Here is a 15,731-nt window from a genome sequence, read left to right on the forward strand (position 1 = left end):
ATTGTTTTTTATTGCATCAATTTGGTTATTCTCTCTTTTCTTTTTTTATTAATCTGGCTAGTGGTCTGTCTATTTTGTTGATCTTTTCAAAAACCCAGCTCCTGGATTTATTGATGTTTTGAAGGGTTTTTTTCTGTCTCTATCTCCTTCAGTTCTGCTCTGATCTTAGCTATTTCTTGTCTTCTGCTAGGTTTTGAGTTTTTTTTGATCTTTCTCCTTTAGCTCTTTCAATTTTGACGATAGGGTGTCAATTTTAGACCTCTCCTTGCTTCTCATGTGGGCACTTATTGCTATATATTTTCCTCTAGAGACTGTTTTAAATGTGTCCCATAGATTCTGGTATGTTGTGTCTTTGTTCTTGTTGGTTTCGAAGAACATCTTTATTTCTGCCTTCATTTTATTGTTTATCCAGTCAACATTCAAGAGCAAGTTTTTCAGTTTCCGTGAAGCTGTGCAATTCTGAGTTAGTTTTTGAATTCTGAGCTCTAACTTGATTGCACTGTAGTCTGAGAGACTGTTTGTTACGATTTCCGTTCTTTTGCATTTGCTGAGGAGTGATTTACTCCCAATTATTTGGTCAATTTTAGAGTAAGTGTGATGTGGTGCTGAGAAGAATATATATTCTGTGGATTTGTGGTGGAGAGTTCTGTAAATGTCTATTAGGTTTGCTTGTTCCAGGTCTGAGTTTAAGTCCTGGATATCCTAGTTAATTTTCTGTCTCATTGATCTGTCTAACATTGACAATGGCGTGTTAAAGTCTTCCAGTATAATTGTGTGGGAGTCTAAGTCTCTTTGTAGGTCATTAAGAGCTTGTTCTATGAATCTGAGTGCTCCTGTATTGGGTGTGTGTATATTTAGGATCGTTAGCTCTTCTTTTTGCATTGATCCTTTTACCGTTATGTAATGTCCTTCTTTGTCTCTTTTGATTTTTGTTGCTTTAAAGTCTATTTTATCAGAGATGAGAATTGCAGCTCCTTCTTTTTTTTGCTCTCCATTTGCTTGGTAAATCTTCCTCTATCCCTTAATTTTGAACCTTTGTGTATCCTTGCATTTGAGATGGGTTTCGTGGATACAGCACACCGATGGGTTTTGGCTTTTTATCCAATTTGCCAGTCTGTGTCTTTTGATTGGGGCATTTAGTCCATTTACATTTAGGGTTAATATTGTTATGTGTGAGTTTGATACTGCCATTTTGGTGCTAGCTGGCTGTTTTGCCCATTAGTTGGTGCAGATTCTTCATTGTGTTGGTGTTCTTTACCATTTGGCATGTTTTTGGAGTGGCTGATACTGGTTGTTCCTTTATATGTGTAGAGCCTCTTTCAGGAGCTCTTGTAAAGCATGCCTGGTGGTGACGAAATCTCTGAGTACTTGCATGTTCCCAAAGGATTTTATTTTTCCTTCACTTATGAAGCTTAGTTTGGCTGGATAGGAGATTCTGGGTTGAAAGTTCTTTTCTTTAAGGATGTTGAATATTGGCCCCCACTCTCTTCTGGCTTGTAGGGTTTCTGCTGAGAGATCTGCTGTGAGTCTGATGGGCTTCCCTTTGTGGGTAACCCGACCTTTCTCTCTGACTGCCCTTAGTATTTTCTCCTTCATTTCAATCCTGGTGAATCTGATGAGTATGTTCCTTGGGGTTGCTCTTCTTGAGGAATATCTCTGTGGTGTTCTCTGTATTTCCTGTACTTGAATATTGGCCTGCCTTGCTGGGTTGGGGAAGTTTTCCTGGGTAATATCCTGATGAGTATTTTCCAGCTTGGATTCATTCTATTCGTAGCATTCAGGTACACCTATCAAATGTAGATTAGGTCTTTTCACATAGTCCCACGTTTCTTGGAGACTTTGTTCATTCCTTTTTACCATTTTTTCTCTATTCTTGCCTTCTCGTTTTATTTCATTGAGTTGATCTTCGACCTCTGATATCCTTTCTTCTGATTGGTCAGTTCGGCTGTCAAAACTTGTGCATGCATCACGAAATGTTCATGTTTTGTTTTTCAGCTCCATCAATTCACTTGTATTCCTTTCTAAGTTGCCCATTCTCGTTAGCATTTCGTCAAATCTTTTTTCAAGGTTCTTCGTTTCTTTGCATTGAATTAGAACATGTTCTTTTAGTTCACAGAAATTTCTTACTACCCAGCTTCCGAAGTCTGATTCTGTCATTTCATCACACTCGTTCTCCATCCAACCTTGTTCCCCTCCTAGGGAGGAGTTGTGATCCCTTGTAGGAGGAGAGGTGTTCTGGTTTCAGGTGTTTTCATCCTTTTTGCACTAGTTTCTTCCCATCTTTATGGATGTATCTACCTGTCGTCTTTGTAGCTGCTGACTTTCAGATTGTGTCTCTGAGTGGATTTTCTGTTTGTTGATGATGAAGTTATTTCAGTCTCTTAGTTTTCCTTCTAACAGTCTGGCCCCTCTGCTGTAGGACTGCTGAGGTCCACTCCAGGCCCTGCTTGCCTGGGGATCGCCTGCAGCAGCTGCAGAACTGTAAGGGTTGCTACCAGTTTCTTCTTTTGCTTTGTCCCAGAAGGATACCCGCCAAATGTCCGTCTGATCTCTCCTTTATGAGGTGACTCTTTGGATATATTGGGATCAGGGAGCAGCTTGAGGAGGCAGTCTGTCCTTTATAGGAGCTCAATTGCTGAGCTTTGAGCTTCATTGTTCATTCAGAGCTGCTGGGCAGGTACGTTTAGGTCTGCTGCAGCAGAACTCATAAACCGCTTTTTGTTCCCAGGTGCTCTGTCCCAGGGAGTTAGGGCTTTATTTATGTGTTTCCGTTGTGCCGCTGCCTTTTTTTTTTTTTTTTTTCATGGCTGCCCTGCCCAGCAAGGAGGCAGCCTGGTCACTGTCTGCCTGCAGAGGCTTTGCTGAGCTTCTGTGGGTTCTGCCCAGCTCCCGTGTGAACTTCCCTGCAGTCTTGTTTTTATGGGTGTAGTTAGAACCGCCTCAGCAATGGTGGCCCACCTCTGTAACTGTGGACTTTCTCTGTAATGGCAGGTTGCCTTGGCATCGGCGGGTTGCCTCGGCAATGGCAGGCAGCCTCAGCAATGGCGGGTTTCCTCAGCAATGGCGGACTACCTCTGTAGTGGTGAAGTGCCTCTGTAATGGCGGATGCCCCTCACCCACACCGCTGGATCGTCCTGGTTCAGCTGTGCTTACTGTGAAACTCTCAATCCAGAGAGTTTCTGATTGCTGTTCTTTTGTGGGGGTGGGACCAGCTGAGCCTGATCACCTGGCTCCCTGCCTCAGAGCCTTTTTTTTTTCTTTTTTAGTTGAACAGTCACCTCTATCCCAGTCGCCCGTTGAAAGGGCGCCGGGATCTGTGTGATTTTTCTGTGCGGCGACTCACTGCTCTGGCTTAAACAGCGGGGCTGAGATTTGTGGTGCTTTTTTTGCCCAGGAATCTCCTGGCCTGGCTCCCTGTTCAGTCCCCTCTTTAATCAGATGAATGTGTGACTTCTCGGGTCTCCAATTGCCAGCCAGAAGGGCACCCGGACCAGTGTATTTTGTACAAGAACAGCCAGCCAGGGCACAGGCAAAGCAGTCACGCAGGGCAAAGCAGCCAGGCCGACCAAAAAACTGTGCTGGCCCAAAAAGCCACACTGGTGACCCGTGGGGCTCCTCTGCCTGGGAATCTCCTTGTCTGTGGGCAATAAATATGTGGCATCCACTCACCCTTTGCGTTTTCACTGGGAGCTGCAACTCCGAGCTGTTCCTAAACGGCCATCTTGCATCTTCCCCCAAGTTTACCTTTATTTCTATGTGTTTTTCCTTTTCATTATTACTGATTTTAATTAATTCAATTTTTTAAAAATGTAAAACATTATCATGCTTATAGCACTCAAAGCAAAAGTAAAATAAAGGGTCTCTTTTACCTCATTTCTTCCAATCCCTTGTAAGTAACTAATTTAATTGTTATCTCTTTTATTACTCCTGTACTTCTTTTTTAAAGGTAAGTGTATGTGTATACATACTACATATATGTGCATGCTATCTTACTTTCCTTTCCTATTATAAAATGTGTACACACACACACACACACACACACACCCATACTTGGTATTCTTTTTACTTCACAATGTCTCCTGAAAATACTTTTATGTCAGTTCACAGGCATTCTATTTTTACATCTGGGTATTATGATTGTACATTTTAAGTTGTGTGCATGTAACATAGTTTATTACTCTATCTCCAATGATTGGTTTCTAATATTTTACAATGAAAAATAATTCTCTACTGAATTGCATTTTTGATTTTTTATGTTTTTGGAATTGTATCTGTAAGAATACAACTAAGAGTTATATTGCTGAGTTGAGAGTTTAAAGCACATGAAGAATTTTATTAGATATTGCCAAATTTCTCTCCAAAGGGATTGTATCTATTTTCATTTTACCGAAGTCTATGACTACCTGATTTCTCACAGCCTTACCAATTATAAAGCTTCTGATATTTTACCATCCCAGCAGTGATAAATGGAATTTCAGTGTGCTTTTCATTGCCTTTCTCTCATTAGGAGTGAAGTTGAACATTATTAAATATATTTATGAGCCTTTTTATATCTCTTTGTGGATTGCTTGTTTACATATTTTCCTATTATCTATAATATGTTTTACCTTTTTATTTCAAATTTTAAAATTTCCTTTGCTGTGCAGAAGTTTTTTAACTTGTTATAATCCTGTTTGTCCATTTTTATTTTGGTTGCCTATGCTTTTGAGCTCTTATTCAAGAAATCTTTACTCAAACCAATGTCCTGAAGTGTTTCTCCAGTGTTTTCCTCTAGTAGTCTTTTGAATATGAGTATTTAATTTTTTCAGTGCCATTATTAAAGAGACTGTCAACTAAGTAAAGAAAAAAACCCACAAATGGGAAAAAAATATTAGCAAATTACAAGGAAGTAATAACCAGATTATATAAGAAGCTCACAAAAATTCAATGCCAAAAAAATGAATCGGATTAAAAACTGCAAAAATTCTCAATAGACATTTATCAAAAGAGGATGTAGAAATGTCAAACAGGTGTATGAGAAGATGTTCAACATCACTAACCATCAAGAAGTGCAAATCAAAGCTACAGTTAGATATTATGCCACTCCAGTTAAAATGGCCTTTTTTTCAAAAGACAGGCAATAACAGATGCTGGCTAGAATGGAGAGAAAGGGGAACCCTTGCACACTTGTTGTTGGAAATGTCAATTAGTGCAGCCACTATGAAAAACAGTATAAAGGTTCTTCAAAAAACTAAAAGTTGAACTACCATGTGATCCAGCAGTCCCACTGGTTGGTATCTATCCAAAAAGAAACTAAATCCATATATTAAAAAGATATCTGCAATGCCGTGTTCACTGCAGCACTATTCACATGTATATGTGTATTTTTTGGAAAAAGGCAATTTTAACTGGAGTATATACACACAGTGTGTGTGTGTATATACTTATATATATACACATACATATATATTGATATATATATATGTATACATAGGTATGTCTATACCTATGTATACATGTATATATGTATATATAGGTAGATATATAGATACAGGTATACATTTATATATGTATCTATAGATATGTATATATACATGTATATATGTATATAGATACATATATAGAGATATATACAAACTATGATAATGATTATGTCTCAAGCCACTGAGGAAAAAGTAGCTTTTCTGGTAGATAAATACTGTTGAAACTAATAACTAATTTTTGGAAAAAGTTAAATCTTTTCCCATCATATACACAAATAAACTCCAAATGGACTGTTGATAAATTCTTTTTGTTTGTTTGTTTTGCTAGAAGAAAACATGGGTAATTATCTCTACTACCTGGATATAGATAAAGGCTTTCGAACTCTAGCTAATATTAAAATGCAGTTTAAGAATATTGATTGATTTGATATGTAAAAATAAAGATAATATTTCACGGTGAAGAGTACCAGAGGTAAATCAAATGACAAAAAAGTAAAGAAGATATTTGCAACATAAATCACAAATACAGGATTACTATTTTAATATAGAAAATACCTTTTTTATTTATTTTAATTACTATGGCTATGTAATAATCGGACATGTTTATGGGGTACATATGATATTTTGAAAGAAGTATATAACGTGCAAAGATCAAATTTAACATAGCTGCTATATTCATCACCTCAAGCATTTGTCACTTCTTTGTGTTAGGATGTTCTAATTCTGTTTTTATAGTTATTTTTAAGTATACAAGAAATTATGGTGTCTGTGTATACACACACACACAAATATATATCGATATATAGGCATATATATGTATCATGTATATATCTATATGTAGATATGTGTCTATATATAGATACATGCATATATATACACACATACATACATGCATATAGATACATACATACATGCATATAGATACATACATGCATATATATACACACATACATATATATCAATATATACTGCATGCACACACACACACACATACATATATATATATATATATCATGCAGTAGAGACTATTTCTGCACTTTATTTTTGACACCGTTATCCTTCTCTCTATTCCTGATCCTGTTTTCATTGTTGTGGATTTGTGCTATGCTTTAATTTCTCATAAGACTAATGGCCTTGATAGATCTTCCAGTCCACTGTTTTCCTAGCTATTCTTATGACATCACAATGTTTAAAAGCCATTAAAAAATGAAATGTTTTTATTTATAATTGTCCTAATGTCTATGTATTTCATGGTCACTGTTAATTCTTAGAGACCTCATATAGACTTCCAATCTAATTAAGTCTGAAATGTCTATTAATTTATTCCATCTTGTTACTCACTTCAAAATGTATATCAATGTATATAATTATATAATTTTGAAACCATTTACTAAGTGTCTTGCATTACCTGCACACTTATGACCCATTCTTTACTTTTCTCTCATGAATGTTTTTTTTGCATATAATTGATATAAATTTTAGTTCTATAAATACTACAGTACATTTCACTGACTTTTTCCTTCAGTTACCATGTGGTGATTGTCATCACTTCTGGATTAAAATCAGAGTACAAGGGGCAGATCATGGGAAGTGCCAAGCATAGCTGTAAAAGCTTGTTTATCAGCACACATGGAAAACTACATGATACTGCAATAAATAATGCAGGGGCTTTGAAGACGAATACAGATTCTGCAATAGCAAGTGAGCGAAAAAGTCAATGAAATGTACAGTAGGATTTATAGAACTAAAATTTCTGTCATTTATTTGCAATAAAGCATTCATGAGAGAAAATAGAGAATGAGTCATAAGTCCCTACTGAGTCAATAAATACCCAGGAAGTTAGATGGTATAGAGCATAGAGGGTAAAATGGTGTGTGAAGTTTTGAGTTATTGCTACCACCAGTGACATCCAATACTGTTAACTACTTTGTTTATCTTTTCCAAATTCAACATGGTTATTGTCTCTGATACATTTGAAGAATGCAATATTGCAAAACAAAATCCAGTTTAAAGTATTATTTAAAAAGCCAAATTGCAAGAACGTAATGGCTCTAAAGAAAATCAAACAGAAAAACAAGTGGCTTTGAAGAAATATATTTGTACCAGTATAAACATTAATTTGCCTGGCCATTATTGCAATTAGCAGGTCTTAGTCTTGGCTTGTATAACATAAACTTTATCATCCTATTTAATCAGATCCCAATGAAGAGCATTTTCTTCTAAAAAAAAAAAAATGAGGAGAGTATTCCCTTTGAAGGAAATTAGAGGTCATTTCTCAGAATCAGGTGAGTCAATAAAATATATCTCAGTCACTTGTTACCGAACTCTACTAGTGACTTTTATTATTGAAGAAGATTGAGTTAATAGATATTAATACATGATAATTTCCTCCAGTAAAAACATGAAAAGTATATACACAAGTAACCCTAATTAGAAAACATCAATTCACAGACCATAAATGGTTTGTGGTTTTAAGCAACATATTAAAAATTCAACAATTTTTACTGTTCCAATGAGGAAGGCTAAAGCATAGTGAATGATAAAGTAATTATGTAGTAAATTTGTGTATTTTCACATTATAATTCAGTCATACAAATAAAATGGCTTCAGAGACTTGGTTGACTATGTCAGTAGACCTAATGTGTTGAAAGATTTCAATAATGCTTATTTTATTTTACTTTTATGGCATATGTGAGAAATGCCACTTTAACAATTACAAATAATTATTTATCATTCAGCTATAAAAAGCACAAGTACAGATTCATAAGTAAACAAATAATATATAATTTAGAATAATCATCCTATATCCTTTAGTTCTTACTTTTCAGGAAAGAGTAATATTATAAGAAACATTAAGGCAGACACTTGACTTAAAATGAGTATGAATTCTATGAAAAAGAGTTTTTTAAAGTTGCGTTTGTGTACATATTTGTGTGTATTTAATCTTTTTAGGGTAATACCATTTTGGTAAGAGGTGTTTGAAGGGTTCTTGAGAGGCCAAGTTTTTCTGTTTTTTTGTTTTAAATGATAGAATAGTTGTAAAACCAAATTTGGTGCTGAATACATTACCTGTAGCTACATTCTTAAAGTTTTGACTTAAATTTTTCCTTGCCACAGGTAATTGTCTTATTTTCCTCATAAGTAAACAGAACAAATTAGAAATGTCTACTTAATTACATGATAAAATAAACCACAAAGTAGTATAATTGTTTTGATTCTGTTTCCCAGAGGAAATAATATAGTAATTGGTACATTAAAAGATTTAGAAATTTCTTTGAAAACTAATATTGATGGTATAGCTATGTGATAGATCTAGATGACTGAAAGAACCAGAATTTGGCCAATTAAATTGATCATTGTGGACTTTTATGAGGAGCTTTGAACAGTCAAAGTAAATGAATTACATTGACCATGGACAAGGTAACAGAAGCAACACATCTGTCAAATCAATGGTGATCAGATACACTAGGAAAACAATCAAATGAATCTGATAAACTCTTTTTTATTTCGGTTGTTTAAGCTGTGTATATCTTACATTTGTTCTAGACACTAGATTTTGCACTGGGAGAATCAGGCTCATTAACTATTAAACACTTTAGGGTATAAAAATTCTAATGCTTCATTTATTTTGATAAAATTTAATAAGGGACAGAAATTAGCACAACATTAATCTACCTAGTAACAGGGATTGAAATATAAATGGAAACTGGAAAATGTTTCCAACGTGTTATAGCCTTCAGAGTTTAGTTCAATATTATTCTCTATTTTATACGTCTAAATTCAAAATTATATAACCTCCTGAATTGTTATGACATGTTGTATTTATATATTTATTTTTACATTTATGGATTGATTTCTTGAATTTAATGTCTCTTCTAAGAATATCTGACACTATATGCAAAACATTATATATAAACAGATACAAATATATAATTAAAAATGAGGGAAGCAGGAAGAAGCACTGGAAGGAGAGTAAAGGTTAACCTTGCTTCAGGATAAGTAACTAAAGGAGGATGAACCTAGAAACATTTTGGAAAAAAACACCCTAGCAAATCCCATGGTGTTTTGATAAGAATGCTGTTTTTTACTTATTTATTTACTTATTTAAATTCTTATGAGATGTTTTAGGCTGTCAAAAAATTCAGGTAAGAGCTTTTCTGGGATTATTTTATCTTGTCTTCTTAACATATTTCAACAAGATTTAATTACAGTTATTGAGGAATCTTCAGTTCTTTAATGTAGCAGAGAGAGGTGGAGTTGGATAAGGGATATTTTTAAAAAGGAAGAATTTCTGATGAAGAGATATGTTTAATAACTAAATTGAATTTATGAAGTATTATGTCTTGGTAACAAAAGCAAAGTATAGATCAATATTCATTTAGTGTTACAATTGATTACATTTCCTTTCCAAAAATGTTAGATTTGAAGATGAATGATATGTCCTAGGTTATGGTAACCTAGGACATATTTATGGTAACCATAAATATAAATTTTATGTTAATTATGACCCTTTTATACAAACATAAAAGGGTTGTTATATAATGTAATTTATTCCAAATGAAATTATGTGAGATGCTTCTTTAATAATTAACATTAAATACTTATTATAAAATTAAAAAGCAAAGTTAAAATAGATTAGAACTGACAGAATTCTGCTGAGTTCTGTAATATTCAAATCCATTTTGATTGGTGCAATGCATGTCTCTAAAGTATTTCACTAATTAATTAGACATTTTACTCCTTCTCACAGAAGAATTTCTAATGTGTTTAGTGACTCACTGCAAATTTTAAATATGTTGATTTTTGGAGGTCTTTTCTCAGAAAAAGAAAAGACTAATTCTCTAATTATTAAGACAAGAAAACTATGATCCTTAAAACATTTCTTATCTTGTTAAGGATACTGATTCAAAAATGTGTTTACCATAATAAGCAGCAAAAATGGAAGGAGAAATTAAAATAATGGAATAATAATAAGAAAAATGAGAACAATGTGAAATACCCAACCTTAATTTTGAAGGAAAAGATAACCGTTGTACTTACAGAACTTGTAGGCTTTAAGTAAGTATGACAAATGTAGAGATACTTGAAAGAGTATGTTTAAAAACATGGGGAAAAGAAGACACAAAAATCTGATTTTTTCTATAATAAATTTGCAGTATATATAATCTCACAGTGAATTATATTTAAATCATTTTACTAAACAAGACTTACAATAACATAAGAAGTAATTTGAATACATGCATTTCATTGACTATGGATAAACACTAACTGGCATTCACTCCTTCATCCTGCATAAATATGTCTATTTTTATTAGTACATTTCTTGCTCCATACATTTTTACCAACTTCAAGCCACACAGACATTTTGCTTCTACCATGGCTCATATTATTTTCCCAATCTAAGATATTCTTCTTTTTTTGGCTTTGTCTAAAATTTTTCTCTTCCTGCTGTGTTACTCAGAATTATACTTCTTCAAGCAATCATCATTTTTTCTTCCCTGCATCTCAGGTGGTCCATTAACCTCTCTTTCACTTGGGTTCTAAAATATCTTAGTATTTTACACCTATACAATAGTAACCCTTTAATGCTGTCTTTGTTTTTAATTAGTTATACACAGAATTTTCTTCTCCTTTTGATTATAAATTTAAACTATATTAAATTATCTATTTTCAAAGTAAGAGACTTTTGTTTTTTCTTTGTATTGCTCACAACACTTAGCACTATGCAATGGTTATGGGGATTATAAAAATAACAATATTAGCTAATATTTTCTAATAGTGCTCACAAAATTCCAGTCACCATTCTAAGGACCCTATATGTAATCATATAATTTAAAACTTAACTAATACAATTAGCATTATTAGGAGTAAGTTTTCAGTAAAATATTGTAAATCATATTAGCAATCTGCCTTAAAGTATATAGCTTACCTAAAAGTTGAGATTTTATTTGTCTGTCATAAAAAGTCAATTTTAAATGAGATGCATTAGAAGAGATTAGCTTTATGGTGGATTAGAACATGGCTTTTAGACAGGATCAATGCACATCTTGGTAATTAACTAGTTTTGAGATGGAACTCAAGGTTTTTGTTGTTGTTGTTGTTGTTTGTTTTTTTGTTTGTTTTTGAGACCGAATCTTGCTCTGCCGCCCCAGGCTGGAGTACATTAGTGCAATCTTGGCTCACTGCAACTTCTGCCTCCCAGATTCAAACAATTCTCCTGCCTCAGCCTCCCAAGTAGCTGCCACTACGGGCACGGCTAGTTTTTATTTTTATTTTTATTTTTATTTTGTATTTTTAGTAGAGATGGAGTTTCACTATGTTGGCCAGGCTGATCTTGATCTCCTGACTTTGTGATCCGCCCTCCTTAGCCTCCCAGAGTGCTGGGATTACACCGTACTCAGCCCTCAATTCTTTTAGTTTTCTTACTTTTAGTTCCTTCATCGTGAAAAATTATGTTCTTCTTTTGACTTATAAGAAAAGAAATAGTATGCATTTGAGTGGCTTCGAATATGTTAGGTATAGGACACGTGTGTTATTCTCTCTGGTTGACAGCTACAATGTTCTCTATACTAGTCTCATTCTTACTGTTGATGTTTTTGTTTTTAAATGTTCACTTTTCTGGAGAGAACTGAAGGCAACTCTAAGGACAACAGAGAAGGGAAATAGAAATGTTTTAATTTGATCATATTTTTCATATAGAACCTCTCTTCTAAAGATATTTTATACATTTTTAAACATTTCAAATGTGCAATCAAGTATAGTGAAAAATGTAAGATATGTCATTAAACACTTCACTCAGATTATTCAGTTTGTCATGGTTAGTTTTAGTAACTATTATAAAAAAGATATTACACCTTAAAGGCACAGTTGAAGCTTCACACAAACTTATTCCTGTCCCTCCCCAGATATAACCTTTTTTTTTTTTTTTTAGACAGAGTCTGGCTCTGTCATCTGTGCTGGAGTGCAGTGGCGTGTGGTCTTGGCTCACTGCAACTTCCACCTCCTGGGTTCAAGCCATTCTCCTGACTCAGCCTCCCAAGTATCTGGGATTACAGGTACATGCGTCCATGCCCAGCTAACATTTTTACTTTTATGGAGACGGGTTTCATCATGTTGGCCAGGCTGGAACTCCTGACCTCAAGTGATCCTCCACCCTAGGTATCCCAAAGTGCTGGAATTATAGGTGTGAGCCACCACGCCCAGCTGGTCCCTCCCCAGATTTATCCATAAGTTGGTATATATCCTCTCCCTTGATGTTTTTATTTTTTTACTACATATATAAATATATATGATATATCTAAATATAAACATTATGGTATCCAGCACATTTATGATTTAAAACAATTCCTATGAGGCTAGGAGTGCAATGTTCACAAGACTGTTTAAACTGGCTCTTTAAATTGAGTTAAATGACATACTTTCCATCAGTGTATGAAAATGGCTGATTTCCAGCAAGTTCTACAATATTTGGTAAGGAAAATTAATTCTGTCAATATATTGGTTGTGAAATTTTATCTCATTTTGGCAATAAATTCAATTTCCCTTATTTTAAACAGGCTTTCAGATTCCCTTTGCCTTTCGTGTTTCTTTTCTGTAATTGTCTATTGATATTGTATGCTGATGTTTCTATGTTTTTGATTTTGCCCTGGTTACACTAGGTTTTTATATATCCTTATACACCAACCTTTGTCAGTATGTAAGAATGTTTTCATAGTTTGCAATCTTTGTCTTTTCTAACTTCCTTTAGAATGCTAGTAACTTGACTTCTTATTTCAATAAAATTAATTCAACAAGCCAGAAGAGAACTGCTGCACTTACTTCCCAAAAAAAATGCATTAGCCTACCTTACCCACCAGCATCTATCCCTTTATGTTTTTTTTTTTTTTAATCTTGTTTTAATCAATGTCCTATCTGTGTTCCCATATAATATAAACAATTTCCCTTGTGCGCTAAATCCTGTTCCCTGCTCAGCTCCAAAGAAGATAAAAGGCTAAACTTCAGAGTGAACCTCCTTCTCTAGGAGTGACCCTTCTTCTCTAGGGTCATTCCTGAAGTTGCCCCTTTTATCTTCTTTGTTTTCTGCCTATCATTGTTACCATTCTAATGGACTATTACTATCAGTATAAAAACTTTACTAAATTAATTTTTCCTTGATCATATGTTTTCTTTCATTTATCACTATGTTTCTAAATTCCCTTTTGTAGCAAAATGTTTTGAACTAATTATTTGTATTTAGGGTCTGTGCTTCTGTGTATGTTTTTTCTCTCGTTTTGTCAGCAGACTAAAACCCACCCTTCTTAAATAATACTTATCATCATCACTGGAAATCTTAATTTTGTCATGCTAATAAACAAGCCCAGCTTCATTTTACTTCATATATGAGCAGTATTCAATAATGTTGATTTTTTTTCTCTTTTAAACATACATTTACTCTGTTTGTTATTCTTGTAATTCACCAGCAGTTCTTATTTAAAAGCATACTCTTATCCTTTTTCTTTCTAAATATTGGAGTAATTTCTCTTTTATTCTCTAACTACACAGCTGACTTATGATTTTCAGTACCATATCATGTTGATCATTTTAAATTCTTATCTCAGTCTTTGAGTGTAGACTCATACACTCAGCTGTCTTCATAACATCTCCACTTGGATGTCTAACAAGCATTTCAAATATAACTCTTTTAAGAATAAATCCTTAATTCTTTTGTCTCAAAATTACTCCTTTGCAAATTTACATCAACTGAATACATTCACTATGATTCCTCCAATTGCTGAGGCTCTAAACAGAATTTAATTTTTTCTCACAATCTATATGCAGTTAATTTACATTAACAAGTTTAATTGGCCCTTCTTTAAAAATTTGTCCTAAATCTAATACTTATTATCTCTACAACTTAGTCAAGCTGCAGTATTCTCTCTGACTGACTACTGCAGTGTTCTCTATACTAGTCTCCCTGATGCCACAATTTGCCCTAGTTGTTGATTCTCCAACCAGGGTAACATTTTTATTTTTATTTTATCATTTATTTTAAGGTGAGGAGTACGTGTTCAGGTTTGTTATATAGGTACAGCTGTGTCATGGGAGTTTGTTGTGCAGATTATTTAATCACTCAGTGTTAAGCCTAGTACCCATTAGTTATTCTTCCTTATCCTCTCCCTCCTCCCATCCTATACCGTTTGATAGGCTGAGTGTGTGTTCTTCCTCTCATATGTTCTCATCATTTAGCTCCCACTTATAATTAGAACATGTGGTATGTCGTTTTCTGTTCCTACGTTAGTGTCATAATGATAATGGCCTTTGATTCCATCCATGTTCCTGCATAGGCCATAGTCTCATCCTTTTTTATGGTTGCGTAGTATTCCATGGTGTGTATATTACACATTTACTTTCTCCAGTCTACCATTCATGGGCATTTAGGTGGATTCCATGTCTTTGTTATTGTGAATACTATGGTATATCATTGTGGTTTTGATTTACATTTCTTTAAGTGATCAGCAATGTTGAGTTGTTTTTCTTATGACTCTAGGCCGCATGTATGTCTTTTAGGAACAAGTTTCTGAGTCCTTTGCTCCTTTGCCCCATTTAATTAATTAATTAATTAATTAATGATATAAAGTTTCACTGTTATTGTCCAGGCTTGAGTACATTGGTGTGACCTTGGCTCACTGCAACCTCTGCTTCCTGGGCTCAAGTGATTCTCCTGTGACAGCCTCCCAAGCAGCTGGGATTAAAGGGCCCACCACCAATCCTGTCTAATTTTTGTACTTTTAGCAGAGAGGGGATTTCTCAGTGTAGGCCAGGATGGTCTTCCATCTCCTGACCTCAGGTGATCTGTCTGTCTTGGCCTCCCAAAATGCTGGATTACAGGCATAAGCCATTTTGTCCAGCCCTTTGCCCACTTTTTAAGGTCATTATTTTTTTTCCTTGTAAATTTGTTTAAGCATCTTATAGATGTTGTATATTAGACTTTCATCTGATGCATAGTTTGCAAATATTATATCCCATTCTGTAGGTTGTCTATTCACTATTCACTCTGTTGATAGTTTCTTTTGCTGGAAGTTCTTTAGTTTAATCAGATCCCATGTTTCAATTTTTGCTTTCATTACAAATGCTTTTGACAGCTTCGTCATGAAATTGTCGCCCATTCCTATGTGCATAATAGCATTGCCTAGGTTGTCTTCCAAAGTTTTTATAATTTGGGGTTTTATGTTTAAGTCTCTAATCCATTGTGAGTTAATTTTTGTATATGATGCAGGAAAGGGATCTGTT

This window comes from Sapajus apella, unplaced genomic scaffold, assembly GCF_009761245.1.
Source record: "Sapajus apella isolate SASKATOON/1434 unplaced genomic scaffold, GSC_monkey_1.0 scaffold41, whole genome shotgun sequence".
In the NCBI taxonomy this organism is placed as follows: Eukaryota; Metazoa; Chordata; class Mammalia; order Primates; family Cebidae; genus Sapajus; species Sapajus apella.